A 13086-nucleotide genomic window follows, 5' to 3' on the forward strand; every position below is an offset into this window, starting at 1 on the left:
TACAAAAACCAACAACTCAGGGAACGAGTTTGGGTAGCCACCCAACCCTCTAATACAACTACTCTTGCACGCAACTTGATTCCTCCCCGCTATTACCTTACGGCATTACTTCGGGAAAAGGTTATTTTATGTGCACAGCACATACTCCTATCAAACTACTTAGTAGTTTGTTTTTTCAGTAGGGTTACAGCACCCATCCTTGACATACTACCAGTTTTCGACCATCCACACAACGTAGCTATTTCTGTAGCTGTGGGTCAAGAATTAGTGCTCTTTCCCTACGAGGACAATCTGGTTGGCAAACCTCACACTGTCTAATTTACTGTGCCCTTCGGTTCTCGTTGAGCTTCCGTTTAGTTTGCGAACTACTCAGTCTAGTCCCCGACAATGGATCTAGCCTACTCCGACGAAGAGTTCCCCCGGCGAGAGAAGTTCGAAAGTAAGCCAACCAGCCAGGTGCCGAAGTTAGTTCGGGATTCCGGTGAAGTAGGGTGGTGTCCAGTTTGCTGGAGCCCTGGTGCGACTTGTGGTGTCTCGTCGCGGTCTACTCAGTCTAGTTCCCGGCGGTGAATCTGACGCTGACGGAGAGTTCCTCGGCGAAAAAAGTTCTCCCGAATCCGTTGTTCGACTTCAAACCTCGGACATTCGAAGACCACACACTCCGGTGTCTCCTCGACGTTCTCGCGTTCCGGGCACAATGGTGACGTTGCGTACCCGAACCGATAAAGAAACTTCCTGAAGCAACCGTGGCCCGACAGGAGCTGTTTCAGGTGGAAAGTCATCTCTCCGTGCTTTCTACTGACCCACGTCGACAGGTTTGGGATGAGCCGGTAGGGCCACTTTCCTTTCTCTGTATTGTCCCATTCCTGCTGCCACGTCACCATCGAATGGATTCTCATCATCTTTCTCACGTTTCTTGCGTTTCATTGATTGTAGCACTTGATATCTTCCACCAGGGTGATGCAGATGGTGATCATCTCGGCGATAACGTATACTGCCTCCGAAGATATTATTCAGTACGCAATCGTACGACCAATAGCCGGAACGTCCTGTACAGCTTTTCGATGTTCCGCTTAATTTTCAGCGCCGCACCCCAGGTTGGAGCCCCATATCATAGAATCGAAACACTAGATAACAGACCGATTTTTCAAGTGGTTGTTAAAGCTCAAACGGTCGTCGATTATCACTCCAAATTGCTTCGGTGCGCGCTTCGATGCAATCACGTGCCCTTCGACGGTGATCTGTACCGGTGAACCGCATTACAGTAGCTGACCAACAATACATCCGTCTTGTGGTAAGCTATTTGCAGCTTGACTCCGTTCATCCAGCTCTCAATCCCGTCTATTGTCTCCGTCACCGACAGCTCCACTTATCCAAGTGTCTCACTCATCACCGTTAGTGACACGTCGTTCTTGAAACGCGCGATTTTCACTTTCCCAAGCAACTGCAGTGTTGAGACTCCACCGTACATCCCGTTCCAAAGAGTTGGGCCGGTAATGGAGCCCTGAGGAACGCCCGCTGCGACTCGCTTTGATTTCAGTCCTTCTTACTCTACTCTAGAAGTAGCTCCTCTGGATCTAGCTCATTCTTCTGTGCAGCGCTGCGGTATTGGTTTATACGAGGCTGGATGGCCCGGTGACTTCCCTGACTTTGGTAGCAACACTAGCTTCCTGTAACTTCCACATTTCGGGGAAATTTCCATCATCTAAACTCTTCTGTCGCATCGTCCTGAACATGTTTGGATATGCCAGGATCGCTGCTTTCAACGCCACGTTTGGTATTCCATCCGGACCGGGGGCTTTCTATGATTTTAGTCTCATCGACGTTTTTTTGAGCTAGTCGTTAGCCGTTAGCCACTCGACTGTGTTTGCTCCTTCTTCTTCGTCGTACGGTGCTGGTGACAAGGTAGTTGCTTCGGAAAGAGACTCTCAACGATAATCTTTAATCCGGGCATATTTCAAATGGTGTCGACGGGCCCTTATCTTCGTCATGACGACTCAATACGCGTTCCACAGGGACTGGTAAACTGGCATGCTAAGCTTTTTAAAGCACCCCTAGCTTCTCGAAACGTCGCTTGCGCTCCTCTCTCAATCTCCCTGATCTTGTTCTCTGAGTCCGCCTCCAGGCTCTAAGACAAGCAGCGTGTAGCGTACTGAGCTACTCATTTAACCAGTAAGCTGCATGCCGTCTACTGCATGGCTCCAGTTTTCGTGGCATTGTAACGTCACAATCCTTCTTGTTAGATCAGCCGCATCAACGTACTTGAATCCGCTGTTCGTCGAAGTGACTCAACAAACAGGTTTTTGTTAAAGACTTCCATCTTCCACTTTAGCTTGCCGGTCGTCCTTTTTCCGTGCTGCAGCAGGGTTCTATTGGTCGATACGGTAGCGAATCGCCTCACAGTGTCGCCTAGCCTGACAAAACCTAAAAATTTTATTGTAGATTTTTCATGATTTAACATTTTTCTCTTTTTCTTAATCGGTTGAATTGAAGCTTCCCAAAATATTAAGTCCTGAAGAAGAAAGTTCAAGTTTTTACACAGCTTCAAAAGTTGTAAGACTTTCTGAGAAAAACTGCTTTCAAACCTAAGTTATTCAAATAAATATATCTTTTTAGTTAAGGCTCCGATTAGGGTCGAACTGGTTTTATTTGAAAAGTTATTCGCTTTAATCGATTTAATCAATACAAGCCTTTCTTCTCGCTCAGACATGTAGAACAAACAATAAATCGTGCAATAACTAAAAGTTATACTGTTCAAAGTGACTGCACTTTTTTTTGAAACAGTTCGGAAAGATCGCTTGTTGTTCGTGATACTTGAAAATTAGTGTACTTTCCAAAAATGAATATCTTGTTTTGCCCCTTTCTGTCCTGATGTAGGAAAAAAGGTGATTTTTCAAAATGTGTCTGTGAAGGAGGCGCCTGCTAGCCTTTGATTGCCCAGGGTTCGTAATATAATTTATAGATGTGTCTTATCATTATCACCAATAAAAAAATGTGTATTCTGCTAAAAAATTCACCACACCTAATTTTTGAAAATAAATTTTCGGATGTAGTGCACTTTATATTCGTAAATATTGAATTTTGGAACCACCTAAGGTGCCAATATTTTGAGGCAATAAAATATGAATTCAGCGTCACAAAATTACCTTAATGTGAAGTTTTCACCAAATTCGGGCCACTTTAGAGGATTTGTCCAACTTTTGTATGGAAGGTGATCACTGTGCGCCTGGTGGTCGGTATGGGGATACTTCTCGCTCACTCTCCAGTCCATGTTCGCCATCAATACAGAATGTCGCGGGATTCCTCTCGGTACCGATGTCCGTTTCGTGAACAAATAAGCTCCAAGTTATGTCACGATACTAGGAGCCATTTAGCTCCCCGCTTCGCCGCGATCTACTCGTTATAGTCCTCGGTGGCAGACCTAGCCTCCACAACGAGCCGACCGGTAGGTGCGAGGTCTGTCACAAATTTTCACTACAAGAAAATATTATCACAAGATAACTTGCAAAAGAAAATTTGAGAATTCCATTTAAAATATTAAGCATATTTTTGTTGAACATATTCATTTTTTTCAAATTTTCTTCAAAGTATTTCGGTGGAGTAGGGGGGGGGGGGGTTGAGCGCTTGTCATAATCGTGTTTCGCTCTATCTCACTAACCCAGCAAAATTTAAAAATTCTGAAAACGCCACATTGTAGAGATTTAAAAAATCAGTAACATAGCCTATCTAACTTACTTTACCTCAAACTGGAGTTTTCCATAAGATAACACAACAATGCGAATTTTCACAATTGCGTGACCAGTGCAACCAAAGGGGGGGAGGGGGGCTATGGGGCTAAAGCCCCCACCGAAACTTTTCAAAAATAAGCCTAAGAAAAAACATGTTTTTCGGTAGCTCCTGACAAATTTGTATCTTGTTTGATTTGAACAAATTAATGAGAGTATATTGAGTCATTTTAGTCGCTTTCGATGGTTTCCAATCAATGTCTATGTAAGTTTGAAACCGGCGTGACAATACAGTGAGCAGGCATCATAGGCTAGCACGAAGAGCGACTAAAATGTTGTAACTGGTTGAATCTATAAGCTAATAAGTTGGGATTATTTTTTCGATTTCATGTTTTCAGTGACATGTGACAGTTTTTCGTTTAATTTTTGTTAGCTATGGAATAAAATGAAGAGGGAAAGAGAGAAAAAATAAACAATCTATTAGAATCGACTCAAAAGCACTTCCATCTTTTCTGTACACTCTACTCGAATGTTTTCTGAATTGCGCTCCGATCTTCTCATTTTCGAAAGATGCGTACGTCTTCGTTATCCATAGGACTTTGATGCGTTAGGTGCAACAGCTTAAATTGAAACTGTTTCTCAAATTGTGGTAAAATGAACCTGTAACTTACTCTTCCGGAAAGGGGAAGTAAGTGCGATGTATTCCCTTCCAAGGAAACAAGAGATACTGAAATTATTGAGCTTATTCATATTTGTAATTGCTAGCTATGCTGATGGTGTCATCAATGATACATTTAACAAATTTTACGTAAATTAGAAGATAGGAGTAATCAGTGTTAAGTGATTGTCCTTCGATTTTTGGACAATTTTCTTTAATAGATTAAATTGTGGGCACTTTTCTTTAGTTGATTAAATTATTGAAATATATTTTCATCCTACTGATCACCAAGAATCTTTTGTAGCCAGGGCTCTGACTTGTCAGGCCAGGGCCAGCCTTGAAAATAGTTTCATTTTAATAGAGTTTATAAAAAATGGCGTTAGCATGATGCCATAGAACTGGTAATAGTGGCAGGACGCCAGATCAATAAAATGAAAGTTAACACGTTTTTTTCGACGAAAAAATTGAATGAACATTCAGTGTATCTATGAAGTTACGTATTTTTCGAAAATGTATGAAGTGATGAGTTGCAAACCAGTATTAGTGGAGAGTTGTGAACCATACATCTCCGTGGATGGTTTTTTGGGCTCCCAACCCCTACCAGCAGAAGACAAAGGATTCTTCACATTTCCTTTCGATTATGTCCATATGACCCTGCCTAGTCCTTATTTATTCGTTCTATGTTTATAACTGATTCGCTATAGAATACCTATCCGTCTTTCAATTTCATTTCTTTCGTTTCTCTTAGTTTTAAATTCGCCAAAAATAAGCAACAAAATCGATACAGTTATGCAAAGTGCAAACATTTTATACTGAGTTCGTTTTTGGATCCGGGTCAGGATAGGATCGCTCGAAAGTATCATTTTTTAATGGAATGTGTAAACATTGGTTAGAACCTGCTCTGACTCGGATCCAAAAACGAAATCAACATTATTATTCGAAGAATAAACAACATACCTAACTTTTCTCTCCAGAGTTCGATTTTTTTCACCGTAGGGAAAACCATGAAGAAAACGCTAGACAACGCCAGAAACCTTTCCAACACAGCTAGTTTACGAAGCAGATCGATGAACCTACCAGGGAGTATCAGTGCAGTAACAAAATCAGACGCAAAGAAAAAAGGCAACATATTCAATATCCACTTTGTGTACCTCAATAATGTGTGGGAATACATATTTATTCGTTTCCCTCCTGTCGGGGTTCCGTCCAAGTCGTAACAGTGCTCGTATGCTGGTGGAAATATTTTTGTTTTGTTTGAACAAAATAAAAGGAAGCAACGCTTTAAAAAAAGGGCATTCTTGCTACGTCTCACAGGAATCGTATGAATGTTTTCCACCCCGGCAAGCCACATAAATGATAACTGGCTAGTCTGTGTACCCAGTTTCAGAGATCTTGTTTATGGTAAGGTTGTGCGAAAACAAAGTTGTACCAGAAAAGGGTTTTGTTATTTGTCGGATGTGAGACTTGCGGTTCAGAGGTTTATGCGGGAATAAAATGGGTGAACTGTGAACGTGTAAAACTCACAACAAATGCTAAATTACATTGTTTGGAATGGTTGTGCCACACAGTCCGCAGATGGCATTTTTCGCACTGCACGTGCACGTTTACTGCCATATTATAACAGCTAGTGCTAGTGCATTTTAAGAGAGATTCAATTTTTTGTTGTGTTGATGCAAAAAATCAACAGTAGACATTCATTTTACTGATTCGCTGAACAGTATGTAGTTCATCTGTATCAGAACGGATGTCCAATGCTTATGAATAAAATAATCACATGTTTGTTTACAACTGAATATCGCCGATGAACAGTAATTTTGCGCTCCCAACCGACGGTGAAAACTCCAACTAACCACACATCGGCAAACCGTTTAATGTTGCCCGAAACACGACCGATGACCACAAGATAGCTTCCGGGATAACAGCACCACCAATCGTCGAACACATCATCGACAGTGGCAGTATGTATAACCGAAAGCCTCAACGGAGATTGCATGCTCAACCACCATTAGACCGACCAGCACCGGCACCGGTTTGGTATTTCTCCCGCCCACACGCGAAACCAGTTTCCTCCACCGAACATGTTGCTGACCAGCGAAGCCACGTGGCGAACAAAGGCTTATTAGCACATGTTTTGATATTTTCACAAAATGGTCCCAACCTGTCCACGGTGAGCCGAGACCCGACACACTTATAATAATCCATAATGTGCTTGTAGCCAGATTAGTGTGTTTATGTTGAGTTTCCTCTTGTTCAGATTTCCGATATGCAGTCCTTGGTAGCACCGGCACCAGTGCCCGCCCGCAAGATGCAAGCAACAACGTGGCCACGACAGGACGACGACCACTCACCTGGGGCTAACAGCAACGCGTGGCTTCCCGTTATTCACTGGCACGAAGAAAAGTGCGGAAAATAGAATGGCTTATTGTTTGCCTGCCACACGTGTGACGGTGTTGTGGCTATGTGCACTGCTGCTACAGCTGTCGCTGTTATCGTTTCATGCGGTGTGAGCTGACTTTCCAAACGGATTATACCGGCTTTGCGAGAAAACAAAACACTCGAGGTTGAATGGGGTTCAAAACCTAATGCGCAGTAGAAGTGTGACATTGAGAAATTATCCTGTGCTTTGTACAGCCGAAAAGTGTGCAATGAACGTATTTTTATCTTTGAATAAAGTAAGCTGGTATGCGACTTTTGGAAGCCTGAGTTTTGATAATTCCAAGCAAGATCTTTAGTAGACGTTGAAGTATGTTTGTGGGAAAATAAACTTCTCGTTGCATGTTTTCAACTGAAATATTTTTTAAACAAAAATGCTGATGTGAAAAAATGCTCGATAGTTATGTTAAACAAGGCGTGAACTGATTCGTATAAGACAATCAGCTTTACTTACATCGCTTCATAGCCACCACCATAAGGATTCTTTTCCAACTTGGTACCATTCATTCATATTTTTGTTGCCGTTACTCGAAATCGCTACTGAGGTACTGCTAGACAGATCGAAACAGGCAGAATAAATCCCTTATACATTTTCACGATTACCAAAAAACGTAACTACTGTATTAAAATGCTCAAGTTGTAGCTATAACGGCCTGTTAACATTTATTGTATGTATCTACTTGAACTTCACTAGTGATAATATACGCGATACACGCCAGCTCCCACCAGGACCATAGCACCTACCACCAGGTAGCGCAACAATTTGCACATGCTGCCTCTGCGACCGGCTGCAAGCGAGAGCCGCCGATTCTCCATTGGTTTACGGCAGAGCGGACACCTCTGCAGTTCCGCCGGAAAGTAGTTCAACTTAATCATCGTGAGAATGCATTCCTCGCAGAAGCGATGTCCACAGGAGAGCTGAACCGTCGAACGGCTTTCGAAGTCCTCAAAGCAGATGATGCACTGCTCCGGTTGAGTGCTGAATCCAGGTTTGTTCGCATTGGCACGGTTGGAGGTTCGCCTCCAGAAAATCATTCCGTTTACAAGAATGAAAAATAAAAGGTATCAAAAATTATCTGCCAAAAAACTGTTGGCAGCGTGTTGGCTGTTGTCACCGGCTACTATGTTTCAGGCGGACTAATTATTTTTTATGCAAACTGAAAAGCAGCAAGTGTTGTTTCCAACGATGAAGAGAGCAGCCACATTCCAAAGCCTTTCGAGATGTTGTTACAGTCAGTATGTAATATATGAAACATCTCATAGTATTTTCGATTTTACCTCGTGCTACACCGCAAAAAAGAGATAGCCTGATTACATCCAAGTTTTAATGACATGACACTGGCATGGTATGAAATAAGACATTAACTTTTTAACTAGTTATTGTAGAATGCCGAATAGAGTGATTTTTAGATAATTTTATTATTTAGTTTAGGCAATGCTGAATGTATATCTGCCCGTCAGCTTTAGTGTAGTGGTAGTTAAGAAATCTGTAGTACTACTGGTGCTTCTGATTTCTTAGCTTTAATTTTACCATTTTCTCTGTTTGAAAAGCTTTGATATCGAAGATCGTCACTATTATCGGTGGAGTTATGGGTTTTCGAAAGTGATATTTCGCACAATGTGAGGAATTCTATATATTGCATCTGTGTCACTATGGGACAAAACGTCAAATCTTTTGCTACGAGCGATCGAGCCTTCGTTATGAAGCAAAATCTGTGATGAAGCGTTTGACAATGAAGATTGACTGGTATAAGTATGTACCGTAAAATGGGGGAACATTGATCCCTTTTTCGAAAGTTTTTAGAATAACTAACTTCAATTCAAGTCGATGTAACTGTTTGCATTTTTAAAACAAGTACTGGTACCCATAGATTGAAAATGTTCATAGTTTTGGATATTTTATTTTGTTTTACTATAAAAATAAGATTACTTTATTGTAAATTTTCATTCGTTGTTTTCGGGGCAACTTTGATCAGCAAAATGTGTGCATCGAAATGAGAGAGAACGCTCGAAATGTTGGGTAAATTGCAATTAGTTCTACAAGTTTTGTAACCGCTTTTTTACCACTTTAGGTCATTTCTTTTTAGTTTAGTTCATTAAGACTCAGTGTCAGTTGGAATGAAATTATTTAAATACAAATAAAAGTGAATGTCGAAATTCGCTACAAATCTGATCAGGCAGGCGATTTGTAGATGCTGAAAAACGGTTCAACTGCAATTTAACTCAAATTTATAATATTTGCAATTTAAATAATACATTGAAGACCTTTTCGGCAATATTATCAGACAAGTAAGAATAACTAATTATTTATCTATTTAGGTATGCAGATTTTTTCACAGATCCTATTATTTATGAAGTTGATATTTTTATATCATTAGACAGGCTGATTTTTCTAGGCAATTCTTCTACTAGATCCTTGAATCTGTAGCAATAGGCAGACTAGTAATTTTGCTTGTTAAGGGGTTATATTTGTTGAGATGCGGGAAAAAAAGAAAAAAATGAATTTTTTAAAGGCATGTAGCCATAATTTTATGAAATACTTGTTGTATGTTCAGCGTAGTACAATGTCCAATTTGCAAAATCCACTTGAGAAAATGAAAAAATATTAATAATTGTCGAAGCTATAGCAATTTCCGCAAAACGCGTTTTTTTTCAAAGAGATTCACCGTGACTACGATTCCAGTCCAACAGCTCAACAGAAACCATCAAACTAAAAAAAATCATTAGTATATGTACCTGTGTTGTCCTTGAAAGACCGATTAAAAAAATTTCTTCTTTTTGGAAACGGGGACGATTTTTCCATAAAAAATCACTATTTTCACATGAAAAAAATTATTAAAAAATTCATAATAAAAATATGAAAATTTTGCCGAAAAAATGGAATCGTTCAAGGGCACGACAGTTAAATTATGAACAAGTCAAAAAAAAGTTTTGAGATCGGTTGAAAACTTTTTCGGCAATCGTAGTCTCCGCAAAGACGCTTTTGGGAAACATGATTTCGAGATAATCGCGTTTAAAGTTTCAAGTTTAAGCAACGCCTCCATAAGGGAGCAAGATGAAAAACGCTATAACTTTGCGTCCACTGCTCCGATCTCTATAAAAATCCTGAGCTTTACGATAGAAGGAACAAAAAAAATCAATTTTTAGAAGAATAAAAAAAATCAATTTTTTGGCCGACCTCAACATATATAACCGCTTAACGCTTAAAATATGTGCAAAAAAACTACTGATTTCTCTAAAAAGCATAAATAAGAAATTTAGCTTTTATGACTTGCAATCCTGCAAAATCGTTGGGATTCGATAAGATTACCTAGATTAAGCAAATATTATATTTGAGCACACAACGCTTATAGGATTTATTTCGGAAATCATGGATTTTTCGACAATACAAAAGATGTGTTTCAATGAATTAATCTACTGAACTAATCGTAATTTTATCTACTAAAGGACTGTTCACTAATCGAAAAAAATCCCTTAGTACTGATTACTGTTATCTTCAAATTTACGTAAATGTTTTTAAATGCAACATTGATGACACCACTAAAATAAGTAGAAACTATACATAATTACATATAGGTGAGCTCATTAATTTAAGCATCACACTTACTTCTGATAAATCAAAGAATTGCACTTGCTTCTCCTGTGCCAAAGAGACTTTCGTTTAGATTTCTCTGTTCTTAAATTACAGCAAATAATCCGATCCCTGTGATCTTTTGCAAATTTTTGATCAGCTGCAGCTCCTTCTGGCAGTTGGATTTGCTATGATGCTGGCAGCAAATACAAATATGTTAATACGGAATGCTCTGATGATTTTTCGAGGACACATTTTATAACCCAGGTACACTGTCAAAGTGACAATGTACTTTGATGAAATATTACTAAAACTGACTGCCCTGGGAATTGTTTGTTGATTTTCCTGACAAGTTTGTTGCTACCGGCGATATATCAGCGATTGAAATTTTAGGTTTTTTTAAAGCTACCGATTGAAGTGTGTATATATGAATCAATATGAATGGCTCGATGAATGGACCATTGAATTTCCGGCACAAAAATCTTTATTTCTGAATAAAGACTATACCCAAATAGTTTAATTATTTTCTTCCTCGGCACAGTTTGCAATTTCCGGTTGAAGAAAATGTTATCAAACTCGTCGTCCCTTTCACAATTAGTCTGTGGCCAATAAAGGAAAGACATATTGGCAATAGCGAAAACACTAAATATTTACATTATTTCTACAAACAAGGCTCCATTTTTGCCGAAATGGTTAAGATGTTGTCTTCGTCACAATTGAACCACATACTGTAGTAATGATTGCAGCACCAAACTTAATCCTTAACACACGTTATACGAATTTATTTGACACCTTATAAAAGCATATTATTAAATATAATTTCTTCATTTATATATTCAACTTTTTTCTTTACGTTCATCGATTTCCACGAAGATGGCCACCCAATTGTTTCGTCAACGTTGCCATTTTGTGTCAGCGATTTGCTAAGGGTAATGATGGCTATCATATTTACCTTGCCCGCGGATACACGTGATCCTGGCCACACTCATGTGACGAAGTTTTATGGTGAACATTTTAACATCGGACCGGAATTCACTTTTCTCCGGATTCAACCTAACAAATTCAGCATCCATTGCCACCAAGTCACCCGACTGAAAGATCTATTTTTTACCCAACGGTTGAAAATGTTTGTCAGCTCGGATTTCACCGAAGTTTGGTTTGGTAACAGATCATTTGTGAATGGATTTACGTACTGAGTCAAACATTTCTTGTTCTCACCTTGTTCGTTCCTGAGTGCGGTACTGGTATAAAACAGAACGCATGGAAACTACCAATCCGCTTCCTGCACGGACACCGAGGAAATACTAAAAACATTGAATATGTACCATGATAGCTCTTTGGTACGTGCACCAAAGCTACCAGATTACCCTAAGTTCTGTCATTGATGTAGCAAACGACCGCCGACAAGCGATACTTTTCGATTTTCGAAACGGAGTATCTGAAATGTAAAAGATTTCAAATTGTTGCTACTACGGAATATGCTCTGACTCACTTAGTTTGCAGCTTTCGTGAGCATCAGAACCTTTATAACAGCTGGAAGCAGTTTTCAACGATCGAATTTCCAAATTCTCCTTCTCATCCAACATCATTCGGAAGCCTAGTGGGAACTATGATTTATGCTGACCGTGATTAGACGCATTCGAATTGAACGATGGTGGGGATTTTCTGTAATAACAGCGTAACATAATATAGGACCTGTGAGAACAACATTCAAGTTCAAGAAATCGCACCTCGGATGGAAAAAGCGACAATCTACCCGAGAGCAGTGCATCTCGTAATGACACATTATCCCATTACCAAACGTTTGCACCATTCCGCGAGTTCCCATCGGTAGACACTTGGGCAGAGGGTTGCGGCATTTGTTTCTTTAGATACTCAAGTTCTTTGTCCGTCTCCAGACCGCAGTTAACCGACAGAATTTCCGGCAGATCAACACACGACTCTTTTGATTAGTGGGGCTCAACTTGTTGCCTTTCTCACACCAGACCGGTGTAGTTTTTTCACCGGACATATAATTTTTCAAAATTGACGCAAATGTTCCGTCGCCATGTCTGTTGTTGGTGTTGGTAGGATACAGGAATCAGGATACAGGATATTGCACACCAGAAGGATATTATTTTTGACACTTTCGGTGTTGCACTTGAGGCAACGTTACCACTACTGGCCACTTTGAATTGAAACTTTTTATTGTTAGCATCATACTGCTGAACTTCGCTGTCCAAGCATACCTGATGATCTTCCAGGTTTTGCATGGGCATCTCCGCCCCCGGAACGAGCGTTTGTGGTGAAATGGATAGTTGAATTCTTCGCATACCGCTTACCGTATCGATTCCAGATTGCAGTTTTGAATTAGACCGATCAGATCGATGTTAGCATTGTTGCTTCGATCCGAAGAAAGTATCGCCCCAAGGGCAGCTGCTTCCGGAACGATCGTAGAAAATTGATGGCTTGGCATGGTTGACCATGGCACGAATTATTTTCAGCATATACGAAACGATATCGAACCACAAATTTGCACAGAAACATAAACAAATGTCAATAAAAAATAAACTTAAGAACGGCATTTTATTTGCATGTTGACACTAATCTACTCAGTAAATGATTGGTTTTTAATTAGCTCAAGTTATTTTTTCAATTATTATCAAGATTGGAAGAGATGCATGACTTCTTGAAGAAAGCTGTAATGCTTTTTGATTACA

The 13086-nt window shown here is 39.9% G+C and overlaps 1 protein-coding gene and 1 pseudogene across 2 annotated transcripts in view; one reads left to right on the forward strand and one right to left on the reverse strand.

Annotated features, from left to right (window-relative positions):
- The window catches only part of LOC131682127 (protein madd-4), a 789972-nt gene that overhangs the window by 452777 nt on the left and 324109 nt on the right, over nt 1-13086 (forward strand). The gene's annotated exons all lie outside the window — the stretch shown is intronic.
- LOC131682128 (PAN2-PAN3 deadenylation complex catalytic subunit PAN2-like) lies at nt 11226-12915 on the reverse strand (annotated as a pseudogene).

Source organism: Topomyia yanbarensis, chromosome 2 (genome assembly GCF_030247195.1).
Source record: "Topomyia yanbarensis strain Yona2022 chromosome 2, ASM3024719v1, whole genome shotgun sequence".
In the NCBI taxonomy this organism is placed as follows: Eukaryota; Metazoa; Arthropoda; class Insecta; order Diptera; family Culicidae; genus Topomyia; species Topomyia yanbarensis.